At 42.1% G+C, this 11778-nt stretch overlaps 1 protein-coding gene across 1 annotated transcript in view; it reads right to left on the reverse strand.

The window, feature by feature from the left end:
* LOC137553122 (protein FAM240B-like) overlaps positions 1 to 11153 on the reverse strand; it is a 79040-nt gene extending 67887 nt beyond the window's left edge. Inside the window, exon 1 of the mRNA XM_068271432.1 lies at positions 11116 to 11153. The gene's annotated coding sequence lies outside the window, so the exon portion shown is untranslated. The remainder of the gene's footprint in view (positions 1 to 11115) is intronic.
* Positions 11154 to 11778: the final 625 nt, after the last annotated feature.

An 11778-nucleotide genomic window follows, 5' to 3' on the forward strand; every position in this document is an offset into this window, starting at 1 on the left:
AAAACGCATTATACTACTTCTCCTGAGTACAGCGGTACCACATGTGTGGCACTTTTTTACACCCTAAGTACGCTAAGGGGCCCAAAGTCCAATGAGTACCTTTAGGATTTCACAGGTCATTTTGCGACATTTGGTTTCAAGACTACTCCTCACGGTTTAGGGCCCCTAAAATGCCAGGGCAGTATAGGAACCCCACAAATGACCCCATTCTAGAAAGAAGACACCCAAAGGTATTCCGTACAGAGTATGGTGAGTTCATAGAAGATTTTATTTTTTGTCACAAGTTAGCGGAAAATGACACTTTGTGAAAAAAAACTATTAAAATCAATTTCCGCTAACTTGTGACAAAAAAATAAAAACTTCTATGAACTCACCATACTCCTAACGGAATACCTTGGGGTGTCTTCTTTCTAAAATGGGGTCATTAGTGGGGTTCCTATACTGCCCTGGCATTTTAGGGGCCCTAAACCGTGAGGAGTAGTCTTGAAACAAAAATGACCTGTGAAATCCTAAAGGTACTCATTGGACTTTGGGCCCCTTAGTGCAGTTAGGGTGTATTTTTACACATACCCATGCTGGGTGGGAGAAATACCTCTGTAAATGACAATCTTTTGATTTTTTTACACACAATTGTCCATTTACAGAGGTATTTCTCCCATCCAGCATGGGTATGTGTAAAAATACACCCCAAAACACATTGTACTACTTCTCCCGAGTATGGCGATACCACATGTGTGGCACTTTTTTGCACCCTAACTGCGCTAAAGGGCCCAAAGTCCAATGAGTACCTTTAGGATTTCACAGGTCATTTTGAGAAATTTCGTTTCAAGACTACTCCTCACGGTTTAGAGCCCCTAAAATGCCAGGGCAGTATAGGAACCCCACAAATGACCCCATTTTAGAAAGAAGACACCCCAAGGTATTCCGTTAGGAGTATGGTGAGTTCATAGAAGATTTTATTTTTTGTCAAAAGTTAGCGGAAATTGATTTTAATTGTGTTTTTTCACAAAGTGTCATTTTCCGCTAACTTGTGACAAAAAATAAAATCTTCTATGAACTCGCCATACTCCTAACGGAATACCTTGGGGTGTCTTCTTTCTAAAATGGGGTCATTTGTGGGGTTCCTATACTGCCCTGGCATTTTAGGGGCCCTAAACCGTGAGGAGTAGTCTTGAAACGAAATTTCTCAAAATGACCTGTGAAATCCTAAAGGTACTCATTGGACTTTGGGCCCTTTAGCGCAGTTAGGGTGCAAAAAAGTGCCACACATGTGGTATCGCCGTACTCAGGAGAAGTAGTATAATGTGTTTTGTGGTGTATTTTTACACATACCCATGCTGAGTGGGAGAAATATCTCTGTAAATGGACAATTGTGTGTAAAAAAAATTAACAAATTGTCATTTACAGAGATATTTCTCCCACCCAGCATGGGTATGTGTAAAAATACACCCCAAAACACATTACACTACTTCTCCTGAGTACGGCAATACCACATGTGTGGCACTTTTTTGCAGCCTAACTGCGCTAAGGGGTCCAAAGTCCAATGAGCACCTTTAGGCTTTACAGGGGTGCTTACAATTTAGCACCCCCCAAAATGTCAGGACAGTAAACACACCCCACAAATGACCCCATTTTGGAAAGTAGACCCTTCAAGGTATTCAGAGAGGGGTATGGTGAGTCTGTGGCAGATTTCATTTTTTTTTTGGTGCAAGTTAGAAGAAATGGAAACTTTTTTTTTTTTTTTTTTTTCCTCACAAAGTGTCATTTTCCGCTTACTTGTGACAAAAAATAATATCTTCTATGAACTCACTATGCCTCTCAGTGAATACTTTGGGATGTCTTCTTTCCAAAATGGGGTCATTTGGGGGGTATTTATACTATCCTGGAATTCTAGCCCCTCATGAAACATGACAGGGGGTCAGAAAAGTCATAGATGCTTGAAAATGGGAAAATTCACTTTTTGCACCATAGTTTGTAAACGCTATAACTTTTACCCAAACCAATAAATATACGCTGAATGGGTTTTTTTTTATCAAAAACATGTTTGTCCACATTTTTCGCGCTGCATGTATACAGAAATTTTACTTTATTTGAAAACTGTCAGCACAGAAAGTTAAAAAAATCATTTTTTTGCCAAAATTCATGTCTTTTTTGCTGAATATAATAAAAAGTAAAAATCGCAGGAGCAATTAAATAGCACCAAAAGAAAGCTTTATTAGTGACAAGAAAAGGAGCCAAAATTCATTTAGGTGGTAGGTTGTATGAGCGAGCAATAAACCGTGAAAGCTGCAGTGGTCTGAATGGAAAAAAAGTGGCCGGTCCTTAAGGGGTAGAAAGCCCTAGGTCCTCAAGTGGTTAAAATATACCTGTTTGAAAACAAAACAGTTAAATACTTACCTCAGTAGTGGGAAGCCTGTGGATGGTACAGGGGATTCTTGGGTCCTCTTGCAACCCACTGATCCAGAGCAGGGATCCTCTATACCGATTCATTTCAGCACAAGTTGAATAGGTTCCTCCTAGCCGTGCTCCCAGCTGTGGGCATGTGCGAGTTAGGTCTGCACATGCCCAGTAGAACAAAGCCGCTTATGCATAGCTATTTTAATCCGTGCACAAGTGCTTTATTCTACTGGGCATGTGCTTATCCTTCTGGGAAGCCTCTGGACCCGTTACCACTGCCCAAAAAGTCCACACACTGATAAAGCATAATTAATAATTAATCAATTATAAATTACATAATGTGCATGATCACTACATAAAAACCCCACAATACTGAACATGTCTGTATACTATGTTTCATATTTTCAATGCACCAAGTAAAAAAAAAGTAAAAAAAAAGTTCCTGCAGTACGTGCATAATTCTCAAGCTAGTTAAAACTACCGTAAAACTACTGTTTGTAATTGGCCACATACTGCAGAATGCATGGGATTAAAATAAATAGTATCCTCCACCATAACCAACTATTCCATTTTACACTAAAAAAAGTCTATCTTAACTACATGTGCCAACACCTTTTTCTGTGGGCACCTGCAAAAAAATCCAATAACAACACTCACCATTTCTGATGCTTTCTAGATTTCCCTTATCTAGTTCTTGATGCTACTTCATTCCATCAAAATACAAAAACAAAAACTGAGCTGGAACTTCTACCCAACAGAAAGCGAGAGCTCTGTTGTTGATAATGGGATTTTTTTTCTCTAAACAATAAGCATGACATGTGTCAACAGCACAGCTCTCTAGCAGAACATCTGAAGTAAAGGTGGCCATACATCAGGCAAGTTGGTCATCTGATTTGATTACTATAATCAGATGAAAATCGTTGCCCTCGAGAACATGCTCAATCAATTAAATTGGTTGCATGCATCGATTGAACATGCTGCAAGATGTAGGGACGACATGCTTGATCAGGTGTGCAGCGGTAATGACCTACGATATTGGGACAATTGACAAACAGGACGGAACCCACATTGCAGTCCCCTCTAGTGTAAAATGCACCATGCAGTATGCTTTACCTGTTGGTGTCCGCCACTTGCTCCATGCTTGTCTCAGTCCACATACATAGTCCCAGTGTATACTTAGGTTGCCACGTTATCCCAGCACCCACGTGGGGTACGTGCATGTGGATGGAGACAGGTAAAGTACACTGCACGGGGCATGGGGGAGGGGGAATATTTTACATTGGGGGCAGTGCTAGGGGCAGCAAAGTGGCGGATGCGGCTTAACAAAGCCGATTCCTGACCTGAGAGATTTGATACTGAAATCGATAGGGAATCAGCCTACAGTGTACGGGCAGGCAACAGATTTCTCTCTAATCACAGAGAGATCTGTCTCTTGGCTGATCTGCCCATACATCATCTGATGTATGGGCATGGGCACCTTAAATTGTTTTTCATAATCAAGTCAATTGTTGCAAGCCTATTATCATTGCTTATCTTTTGAAGATTTTGAGAGTAATAGAAAAAAAGCAAATGTACACTTGTCTTTTACTTTATCAGACGTTATTAAATTCAGTCAAAAGGCATCTCAGGCAATGATTATTGGCCTTTTTAGAAGCACAAACCTCTGCCTTGCCAGCCACATAGAAACAAAGACAGTGACTGGCCAAATCTTCAAGCCATTATTTCTTATAAGGCCAGTTAATCAGTAGTTTGCTTGCCTCAAATTGCCTACCATTATCAGATGGGCTAGGGGTTGTGATCTTTTGTTATTTATTATTTATTGCATTTATTTATAAAGTGGCAACATATTATGCAGCGCTGAACAATGGATAAATAAAGAGACAGACAAGAAGGTACAAGGTATTCAAGGAGCTGTATCAGCCCTAGAAGATATTGGTTTGAGATTACTTCAAATAATTTTGGCATGGGATGATTAATTAAAGGTTAGTATTTATGGTTTTCATTGTTATGTTTTTATTTAACTTTAAACCTTTGTGGAAATGGGTAAGGGGTACCTCTCCACCCATTTCCAGAAAGGATACTCACCCTTTTTGAAGGTCTCTTCAAAAAAATGTTTTAATTTTTTTACCTGTTTCCACTGTTCCCATTAACCTCCTGAGGACCCCAGTGTTAAACCCCCTAAAGACAGCGTCACCGTCTAACAGTCACTGCTGGGCAGAGCCAGGACTAGGTCCTTCTGCACCCATGGCTGAGACACCAAAGTGCGCGCCTCCATCCCACCCCAGCCTTTGCACACTGATTGCTATTAGACTAAAAGGGGCCCCAGGGACCTGAACACCTTAATCTCTAGTTATCTGCCTTGCAGTATCTGCCATGTATCCCCTTTTCTTATTTCTCTCTGCTTCAAACACAATAGGGGAATGATAGCTGAGTGAATTGTGCACCCCTCCTACACTGCGTCCTGAGGCTGGAGCCTCTCTCGCCTCTGCCTCGGCCCGGCCCTGCTGCTGGGAGACTGAAGGCGGAGCAGAGCTCCGTCATCATAGCTGGGATGCTCACGCATCGGCACGTGCGACTGCCCCCAAATTACACCCCCAAGGACCTTACACCGATTGGCGTTAGGCGGTCCTGGGGCTGCCGCCATAGCCACGCCCGTCGGCGAAACTCGGTCATCAAGTGGTTAACATATGCAGTCATTTTGGTGATGATAGCATGTATGGGGGCTTTGCTATTAACTGCTAAAGTCGGCAGAAAATTTTGCGAAATTACGCCTAATTGCAAAATTATGGTTCCTGATTTAGGTTACAAACATAATAATGATTTTTTTCTGAAATGCCGCATTATGATTTTGCATCATAGTTGCAAATTACGTTGTGAAATTCTTTCTCCTGGTGAGTACACAGCAATTCTACAAAATTGGGCTAATTCACAGAGAGAACAAACTTTAAAAATGTGCCTGCACATTCTTTCTGCTTAATTTTCTGAGCTACAGAGACAAATATCTGACCCATTTATTGAAACCCCTGAGAGACATAGTATTTCATATTAAATTATCAAGAACTAATGAATTCATATTTTATTATGATGTGTTAAATAGTTGCCACCTTAGGACAATCACATAGCTAAAAATATAACGGAGGCAGATATTTCCAGGGAATTATGTTAATTATGCATGTAAATCTTCACATCCATTAAAAAATAAGGAAATCACAACTTAAACTGCCTTTTCTATATGTTAAAGTCCCACTCCAGGCACAAGTCTCAGGACCATGCATATCCATGTGTGACCGGTGAGGTCTCACAGGGCAGCATCAGATGGTGGGGGTGAGGAAGCAGGATCTCTATTTCTGCATGTCAATGTGAGGGGCAGCACTGCCCCTCTCCATGTCTGAAGGATGACAGGCTGCCTTGCTGCTTCTGAAGATTGGAGAATCATTTAGAGACAGCCTCCTGCAGTCACAAATGAGAGAGCAACATCTAAGCACTGTTGACCTGGCTTGAAGACAAACCAGTCAGATGCTGGAACATGAAGCCACCTCAGCTCAGTGAACATTATGTCCTCTCACATAGTCTGTGTTGGTGGCTCACTAGATGGACATATAGTTTGTCTTAGTCTTCTTTGTTTTTATAACAGGATGGAAATAGAATTATGAGACTGGACGGCTAAGGTCTTGGAATGTGAGAAGCAACATGTTCTGTAACTACGAAGAAAAGAGGAGGGACAACGGCACCAAGTGGCTTCCATTCATAAGTAAGGTGAAGAACAGTGGACTTGGCTGCCGATTATCACTGAAAGGACACCTGAACTGGGAAAAAAATGTATGTGGCATTATCTGTGTTTTTTTTTTCAGTCCCCATCTTCATTGTCCCTCAGTTTCTGTAGCCTACACTCTGTTCTCTACCCTATTTAAAAGCTGCAACTAGGTTCAGGTGTGTGTAAAGAACTGGAATGCCAGATCATTTGACGACCTTGGCACACCTTTGGGGGATATCAGTGCAAGTAATGGCAGATGGCACTCGCACCATAGGGGGTGCCTAGTAAAATGCAGATCCTCCTCCAGATCCCTTCTACTGTGCAAGCATGTGGATGTGGGCACCCTCTCTGGCCCCTATACTGTGGGGGTCATTTGGCTACCTAAACTTGGTGGTCATATGGCTACCTGTCAGAGCCGGGACAGGGTCCTCCATCACTCAAGGCTGAGACACCAAAGTGTGCCCCCCATCCCTAGCATCCAGCCATCACACACTGATTGCTATTAGAGTAAGAGGTGCCCCAGGGTCCCCAACCTCCGGAACACCTTAATCTCTAGTTATCTGGCTAGCAGTCACAGCCCTGAATCCCCTTTTCTTATTTCTTTCTGCTTTAAACACAATAGGGGAATAATAGCTGAGTGAGATGTGCGCCCCCTCTTACACTGCGCCCTGAGGCTGGAGCGTCTCTCACCTCTGCCTCGGCCCAGCCTTGCTACCTGTAAAGAGGGTTCACCTGGCAACCCATACTGGTGAAGGTGGGAGGGGGTCATCTGGCCACTTACACAAGGAAGGGGTCATCATCTGGCTTCTTATACTAAAGAGGTTAATTTGGCCACCTAAACTAGGGGGTCATGTGGCTATCTATAAGTTTGGGGAGGGAACTGGCTACCTATATTGGGGGGAGGGGTCATCTGACTGCCCACACAGGGGGCATTGGGATATTTATACTGGGGGCTTGGGGCGCTATCTGGCTACGTATACCTGGGGGTCTTCTGGCTACCTATAATGAGGGGACATCTGGCCACTTCTTATCCTGGGGATGAGGGGACATCTGTCTACCTATACTGAGGGGAGTGCCATGTAGCTACTTATACTGGGTGGTCATCTGACTGCCTATGCTGAGGGAATCATCTGGCTACCTATACATAGGTGGGACATCTGATTGCCTATACTGGGGGGGGGGTGTTATCTGGCTACCTTTACTGGGTCTCAGGCTAGCTATACCATACTTGGAGCACACTCTGGCTACCTAATACTGTTCATGCCCTCTCTGGCTACCGACGATAGGGAGATACCTAATATTGGAGGGGCACCTCTGGCTACTGCATCGCATCAGTGTGTATGGGTCTTCTGGGGGGGGGGGGGGGTTACAGTTTTTACAAACTCACCTTGAGAACTATTTGGCCTAAAGGAGATCAAGGCTTTGGCCACAATTTAGGAAGGGATGCGTGGGGGGTGGCAAACTCCTTTTCCTCTCCAATTGCCTCCCTCCCTCTCCTAGGGCCACATGCAAGAAATAGAGGCACTGTGAAAAGAGGCCGCAGGATGAAGCTGAAATCATTATTTTCCAGTAAGAAGTACTAAAATATTGGTTTACAAAGAAATATGGTTTAAAGGAATACTGTAGAGGGTCGGGGAAAAATGAGCTGAAATTACCCGGGGTTTCTAATGGTCCCCCGCAGACATCCTGTGCCCGCACAGCCACTTACCAATACTCCGGCCCCGCCTTTGGTTCACTTCTGTAATTTCAGACTTTAAAGTCTGAAAACCACTGCACCTACATTGCCGTGTCCTCGCTCCCGCTGATGTCACCAGGAGCGTACTGCGCAGACACAGACCATACTGGGCCTGCACAGTACGCTCCTGGTGGCATCAGCGGGAGCGAGGACACGGCAACGTAGGTGCAGTGGTTTTCGGACTTTAAAGTCTGAAATTACAGAAATGAACCAGAGGCGGGGCCGGAGTATCGGTGAGTGGCTGCAAGGGCACAGGATGTCTGCGGGGGACCATTTGAAGCCCCGGGTAAGTTCAACTCATTTCCCCCCGACCCCCCTACAGTATTCATTTAAGATTAGCAATTGTTTCTAAAGTGATTTTCAATGATTTGAAGTATTTCAAAGCCATATATTTTAATAAAGCAGCATATTATGTACAGCAATACATTAAGTTATCAAAATGGCGCATGCAAAGCATCCATAGATATATATAAATGTGGCTGAAATTACAAACAAACGGGGGCGATGCTGAGAATTGCCCTTGAATCTGACCATAATAAGTTCAAAAGCTCATGTCATTCACCCAGGGCACAGAAACCAATGTTCCCATATTGCTTATGCTGAGCATGTAAAGAATCCATGTTGTCCAGCAGGCATCTTGAAAACACAATAGGGGCAAAGCACACTTTTACTGTGAGGGTATTTCTGTAGGTTCATGAGGATCTACTTTTAAATGCCAATGTAGCCTCCTGCAGTGAGCAAATTCCAGGGGATCTCATTATAATTTTGAAAATAGATAAAGTTGCAAGTCTGGATTCAGGCTTTCAAATTTAGAAATGCATATTTTGTATCATTAAACTTTTTAATGATGTGCATGTGCCCTATGTAACCTTTCATGGCAAATATGTTAGTGGTAAGAAAACCTATTTCCATAAGTAAGGGTGGCTATTAGTTCGCCCACTTATTGAGGAGCTAGTCAGATAGCACCATAACCCCCCATATCTATTACCTCCATCTCCTTCAGGACATCATAGGTGGGAAAAGTCCAATTTCCTTATCTTTGGGAAAAGGGTGCTTGGCAAGGAAGAAACAGGTTATTTTTGACAAATATCTCCCCTCTATCACCCCCATAGAATCAATAGACTACAGGTTAGCAACAGGTTTGTACAGAACTTGGCCCCGAACTGTCTGTTAAGGGATTGAGATACCCAATCTTTGTGCATGAAATTAGTTTAAAATATGTAGGTAGCTTTAGAAAAATAGGCTTTTTGAATATTTCTCTTGATGAACACAAACATGACATATACCAGATGTTTAATCAAGATGGACAAATAGGCATGCCATTTGGACGTACTGTATTTTCATTTCTAAGTAAATGTATATGTAAAAAGTAAGGGGGACATAACCATTTTGTGAGGTTATCAACTACTTCAAACACTTACCATGAAATTAATGATCCAAACACTCACAACGCGTACACATGCAAACACACACCTGTGATAATATTTCCTAGTTGAGATATTCATTCCAAATGGTTTTAAAATGTATAATTTGGTAAAATTACAAAAAACAACAACAGCAAACAAAGAAAAAAAAAACCTCATGTGTACCAAACCATTTTAATTGAAGCCCATGCTTTCTTATTACATTAGAAATGTAAAAAAAAAGAAAATGTTACAATAGCAAAGTGCGTATATTTAAATTGCCAAACTGTGTGCTGCCTGCCATTGAAACACTACGTTCTAATTATTTTCCACTGAGGGTAAATCTTACTGTTGTCAACAGAGCGAAAGGTAAATTATGAGTTCTATAATTAAAGTTCATATATGCACACATACATGTTATAGCAATAAGCCGTGATGCAGGATATTTAACAAGAATCTAATTATAATAGTGAGAAATCTAATTTTGCTAGAGGAAATGGATCAACAAGCACATCTGATACATTATGGAATAATATTAATAATAATCATCATCATTATCATCATCATCATCATCATCATCATCATTATTCACTTGTTTTTTTATGCAGGTTTACGTTTCACTAACAAAAAAGAAGGTGATAAAATACTACTAAGTACTACTGATAGTAATAACATTACACTTTCTTAATAGCTTTGTAACTTATCATTGTAATTAAAGTCATTATATCAAAGACGTGCTAATCTTACTGTTGAGCTGTTTGTCTTGCTGAGTCTGTTAAGCGTATGAGGATGTCAGACTACTCTGTCCCTGCTAACTATATGTTTTACCAGCGAGCATGTGGGAGTGATCTCATCTGTCACCTCTGTCTGCATGGGTTTGAATGACAGTCACTATTTTAAAGGAGCTCACAGCCATATTTGCTTTAATTTTTGACATGTCTCTATCTACTTTTGATTGCATGTGGCAGACAGCATTTCAAACTCCTGACAAGGGTGTCATCACAATTTTGTTAACACTGAAAAATGTATTTAAATCTGACTACACTGAGGAAAATGTACAATGTCACCTGATGTAAAAATAAGCTGAAGAGTGAACAGTTTTGGCACTGGTTCTTATGACTGTCTCAAATTCACTGACATGTTTTGCTTTGTTATGCATGTAAATATAGCTGCTCTGTGTGTTGTTTAAAATTGTATGTCCTGATGGAAGCACAGTCACACTGAGAGAAGACTAAGGCTGGACATACTGACCGATTGCTCCAAGGAGAGAGTATGGGTGTGAAGATGAAACACAGCAAGAAGGATGATGCATATTCCAAACTTGCTGTGTATTATGAGATGGAGAAGAAACCAAGACCTCAGAGTCAGTACAGGCAAGGTGAGCTCAAGGGCAAGTGATGCACCTGAACCCATATTTTTAATAGTTCACAGTCTCCATCTCCCTCCAGCATATCCACCAATCACTGCATATCGTCAGATACTTCTCTGAAGGCCAGTGGCGTAGCTAAGGAGCTGTGGGCCCCGATGCAAGTTTTACAATGGGCCCCCCCCAAGCACTCTATACATAACAATTGATACGGTGCACCAAAACCTGCCAATGGCAACTACAGTGTCAGAGGTGCAAGAAGGGGATGGGAAACAGTTTGTTAATGATTACCACTATTCAAAGTATCTATAGAAGTGATTATTATGAGCACAGGACCAATAGAAAGCTAATACTGTAGTTGAGGGAGGGCCCTTCGGGGCCCCTCTGGCCCAAGGGCCCCGATGCGGTCGCTACCGCTGCACCCCCTATTGCTACGCCCCTGCTGAAGGCTTTTACCCACCTCATGATTCTTGGCATGATTCTTCCAATGACCGGTGATTTTTTGAGTGACTTGTGAGGTGGGTACAAGTGAGCGATTAGGCATCAATGCTTTGCAATGCTTTAGCAATGCCCGCCCAAAGTGCCGCAATCGTTTAAACTCTTGTTCGCACCCATCGTGTGCCATTGCGTGTTCCTGTAGGTAAGAACAGATAACCACGTTCACTGGAAAGAGTCGCTGTGGGGTTCTCAATCCATCGTCAGGGGAGTATTGAGCTTTAAAGAGAAACTCCGACCAAGAATTTAACTTTATCCCAATCAGTAGCTGATACTCCCTTTTACATGACAAATCTATTGCATTTCACAAACAGACCATCAGGGGGCGCTGTATGACTGATATTGTGGTGAAAAACTACTCCCACAAGAAGCTCTGGGACCGCGGTACTCTAGGCAAACTGCCACAATGTAACAATGTTCACAGACAGGAAATAGCTGTTTACAGCTGTCTGTAACAGCCAGAACAGCTAGAAACAGCTACATAACCTGCCCACAGTAACAATGTCACCATGTAATACATGTCAGAATGTGAATCTGGGAGAGGAAAGATTTTACAATGAGCAAACACTGACTAAATCATTTATACATAATTATTGTAAAAATTAAGGCCTTTTTTAATTACATTATT

Source organism: Hyperolius riggenbachi, chromosome 1 (genome assembly GCF_040937935.1).
Source record: "Hyperolius riggenbachi isolate aHypRig1 chromosome 1, aHypRig1.pri, whole genome shotgun sequence".
Lineage (NCBI taxonomy): Eukaryota > Metazoa > Chordata > Amphibia > Anura > Hyperoliidae > Hyperolius > Hyperolius riggenbachi.